The sequence below is a fragment of the Balaenoptera musculus genome, chromosome 5 (genome assembly GCF_009873245.2).
Source record: "Balaenoptera musculus isolate JJ_BM4_2016_0621 chromosome 5, mBalMus1.pri.v3, whole genome shotgun sequence".
Classification (NCBI taxonomy): Eukaryota; Metazoa; Chordata; class Mammalia; order Artiodactyla; family Balaenopteridae; genus Balaenoptera; species Balaenoptera musculus.
In genome coordinates this window covers 42,102,105-42,106,673 of record NC_045789.1, presented here as the reverse complement: position 1 = coordinate 42,106,673, position 4,569 = coordinate 42,102,105, and positions in this window count along the sequence as shown.

Below are 4,569 nucleotides of genomic sequence, written 5' to 3'. Positions count from 1 at the left end.
CAGAGAGGCACATAGTAGGCACTCAGTAAATACTTATTGAATGAACTATTTGTGGAGTGCTTCCTATGTGCAAAGCTATCTGCTAAGCTCTGAGGAGGGTAAAGAAATGAAGAAGACATGATCCTGTCTGGAAAAGGATCTGGGAAAAGGGTTTCCAGTCTCATATGCCAGCATGTTTGTGAGATTCCTGATTACACTGCCGGGAAGGGTGGACAGAGCCTGCTTCCTTCCATCTCCCACCTCCCGTCCTGCCATGAACTGACATTCTTGGCTGAAACTGTGAGAAAGCAATGCAAGTGAGCATGTCTTAAACAAAATGACCCAAGGATGAGATGACAGCCATTTCCTATAGAATGCCGGAATGATAATTTATTTCTAAAGAAATTCAGATAACTAAGCAATCAGTTTCCTGCAAGTGATTATTAATAGAGTGAATCCTTGGGACTTGACTGTTAGTGAGCCACAGCAATAAAGCTGAGTTCATTTTGGGGCTCAGAGGGACACAAGGGAAGTTTCCTTGTGTCTAGCCCTCTCCTTGTCCCCCCCCACTCCCTCCCCCTGCCCCATTTGTTATTCTAGCCTTTATCACCCTCCAAATGTGGAAAGGCATGATCCAACAGTTGAATTTCCCCAAGATAGTTACCCTTTCATAGCCATCCACAGGAGAAATCATTTGCTGTCCCTCCCCACAGCCCTGCAAATGAGAGACCCTCTCCAAAAAAGCTCCTCCATTTGAGTGGCCCAATTTAAGTGTCTGCATATTATTTGGTCTCTCACTTTCGAAACACTCTCCTATATTCCTTGGTTTCACTCTCCCTTCACACAAACTGCTCCTTCTGAGTTTTGCTAACCTTCCCTTTTTCTAACTAATGTCCAAATCTTAGAGTTCTTCAGCCCTGGCCCTCAACCCTCTTCTTCTCTCTCTGTTCTTCCTTGCTCGTCTCATTCATTGCCATGGATTCAAGCACCAGTTTAGTGCCATCGAATCTAAAATTTGTATTTCTACCCTGGGTCTCTCCTTTGACTGAAACTCTTGACATCGCTGTCTTGACTCGTTCCCTTGGATGCCTTATACCCCTCAAACTTAACAAGTCCCAAAAGAGCTTTCAATGTTCTTGAAACCTCTTCTCCCATCCCACTCCAGTCTTCCCCATTTTGCTTAGTGGCTCTCTCCTCCACCTGGCTGCTCAAGCTGGAAAACAAATTACCCTGAATTTCTTCCCTTTCTTGATATCCTTCAGTTAAATTCATTGGTGTTTAGCTTTTCTTGATTGTGCCTCTCAAAGTTTAGACCTACATGCTTTTGAAAGCTGGAAACCTTAAAAAATGACTATCTTTTAGCTGCCAGAAATTTGTATCTTTGCTGTCAGTGAAAATTGGAAATTCGTGGGGAAGATTCTTCTTTTGTTCTGGGAGAAATAATTTTGTTTTCAGTTTTAGGGGGAAAAGAGTAGTTCCTTAGTTTGAACGAATCATCAGATGTTTTAAGAGTATATCTTCAGGGACTTCCCTGGTGGTCCAGTGGTTAAGAATCCGTGCTCCCAACGCAGGGGGCCCGGGTTCAATCCCTGGTTGGGGAACTAGATCCCGCACGCCGCAGCTAAGACCCGGCGCAGCCAAATAAATAAATATTAAAAAAAAAAAAGTGTATCTTCATCAGTCAGGTCTAGAGGGATGAGAAGCAGATAGCTGCAGCAACTCATCAATCTGCTGCAATCCTCCAGGAGGAGCTTTATTGAGAACAGATGGACTACAGTTCTGACCCCCACAAGGCAAAACACAGAGTGCCTCACGGCATCTGTGGCAGATTCTATTTTCCAAAGATGGCTGCAACAATAGCCCTTGTCTCTTATGTTCTTCAAGCGCCTTGCCACGCTCCGCTGAGTCAGTGTCTGTGTCCCCTCCCTCTTGAAACTGGGTGGACCTTTGCCACTGCCTCAACCAAGAGAGTTCGGAAGAAATGAAGCTATGTGACTTCTGAAGCTAGATCATAAAAATGTTACTCACTTCCATATCGTTCTCTTGAGATGCTTGCCCTGGGCTCCCAGCAACCATACTGTGAGGCAGTCCAAGCAGCCTGTGGTGTGGCTAATGTGAGAGGAGCCCAGGCCCTTAGGCTCAAGCCCTGGCTGAACCCATGGCCAAGAGGCACCTCCAACTATCTTCCAGCCCGGGTGAGCTCTCCCAGTTCACACTGCATGAGCAGAGACAGAGTATCCTGCCCAAATTAGAGACTCTTGAGTAGAAGAAATGGCTGTTGTTGTTTAAGCCGCTAAGCAGCAGCAGCTAACTCTGATATAGCATCCATGGCAGGAAGAATGTATGGATAATTATTACATACCCTGGAAAAGTGAGATGAATTCTTTTGTGCTGTCTTTTGCTTTGTCAATTTGTCAATCTCCTACATGTCTTCTCCCCCAGCCCCAACCTCAACCTCCTCTGAGGTTGCTTCTTGGCTCTAGCAATTTACCTCTAGCATGCAGTAGCATTTAAGGAGGTTTTGATTTAATTAAGGGAAGTGGCCTGGTATGAGGGAGCCTTAGGCATTTGGAAGGTACAGGATAAAGCGTAATATCGAGAGTGGGAGAATGAGGCTAATGAGAACTGTTCTCAACCTCATCAAAGATTTTTTAAAAACCTTTTTATTTATCATAACTTTTAAGTAACTTGAAAGTAAGCTACATGGAAAGCACATTATTTTGCTTAGTAGCAGAATTCCACACCCATCCTGCATCTTTGGGGCTATGGTTCCTAGGGCTAGAAGGCTGAGATGGAACTAAATTGCTCTGCATAAGAAAGGTATGTGTGCTGCACCCCACTGTTCATTGTAGCATTATTTACAATTGCCAAGACATGGAAACAACCTAAGTGTCCACTGACAGATGAATGGGTAAAGAAAATGTGATCTATATTGGAATATTGTTGGAATATTGTTCAGTCATAAAAAGAAGGAAGTCCTGCCATTTGCAACAACATGGATGGAACTTGAAGGCATTATGCTTTAGTGAAACAAGTCAGACTGAAAGACAAATACCATGTGATCTCACTTATATGTGGAATCTAAAAAAACCAAACCAAACCAAACCAAAAACACCCAAACTCATAGATACAGAGAACAGATTGGTGGTTGCCAGCAGTGGGAGGTGGGCAAAAATGAAGGTGGTCATAAGGTACAAGCTTCTAGTGAGTAAGTCATGGGGATATAATGTACAGCATGGTGACTATAGTTAATAGCACTGTAGTGCATATTTTTTGATATTTATTAATATGGGAAGTCATTCATAATTTGTGGCTAAGCCGTAAAACAAAACAAGCAATTTAGAAAATGGTATGGACAATATCATCACATAGTTTCATAAGGAAAATGACTAGAAAAAATACCTCCAAATAGTTTCATTTTGCACAAATGTCTTATCTGATTACTCTTCTTGCCACCTTTTATACTTTTGAAATTCATCTACTGACCTCTTAACCACAATATCTTCCATGTGCTGGGGGAGTAAAAAGGAAATTAGAACAAATATGATCTGTCCCCGCTTTCATGATGCTTATCAGTTACCATCGATGCAGGTGTTAAACAAACCAAAAAATAGAAAAATGAAGACTGCTAGGAAGGCAACAGACAGGGTATTCTATAAATTTATAATAGCAATCCTTGGAATCCTAAACCCTAGGGTTAATTTTTATAAGACAATAAATAAATAAAAAACACTTCTGTGTACTGTCATGAACAATGAAATAGGACCTGCTTTCTAGACTCAGCACTGCCATTCTCTATACATTGGTGACCTTGTAATGCCATTTAAGTTTTCTGTCTTGCATATTTGAAAGTTGCCAAGAGAGTAAATCTTAAAAGTTCTCATCACAAGAAGAAAAAATCTTGTAACTGTGCAGTGATGGATGTGAACTAGAATTATTGTGGTGGTCATTTTGCAATATATACATATATCAAATCATTACATTGTACACCTAAAACGAGTGCAATATTATACGTCAATTATATCTCAATTAAAAAAATGAAATAAAATGCCAAGTTAACCTAGAAAAAAAAGGAAAAATAAAGGTATGTGGAGCCCCTGTGGCTGGCTTGCTGCAGGGGATGACTTTGGGGAGGACAGAGATGGGTGATGGGAATGTTAATTAGGTGGTTTGCTACATGGCTTATGACAGAAATCCTCCCTTTGTGTATAAAATCTACAGTAAACTCTGCATTGCTAGGCAATTAACTCCTGGAGTAGATTTACTTTATGGGGCTGTGAAGACGTGCCAAAAGACATTCAGGCTCCCTGAGGGAGGAAACCACACTTTCCTGGGGTGAAGGGCCGTGCAGGGTAACACCTAGTCTCCCAGTGCACGGAAAATCCAAAATAACAGAAGGCTTTTACTTGACAAAATTTAAAAAAACTTCTTATTCTGGACATTTTCAAACTTACGTAAAGGTAGAAAAGTAGAATGAAGAATCTCTACGAACCCATCATTCAACTTTGACATTTTGACAAGCTTGGGCTCATTTTTAAAAGAAGCATATTGTAATTTTCCATGAAGCAGTATTTGAAGACACAAGAATCG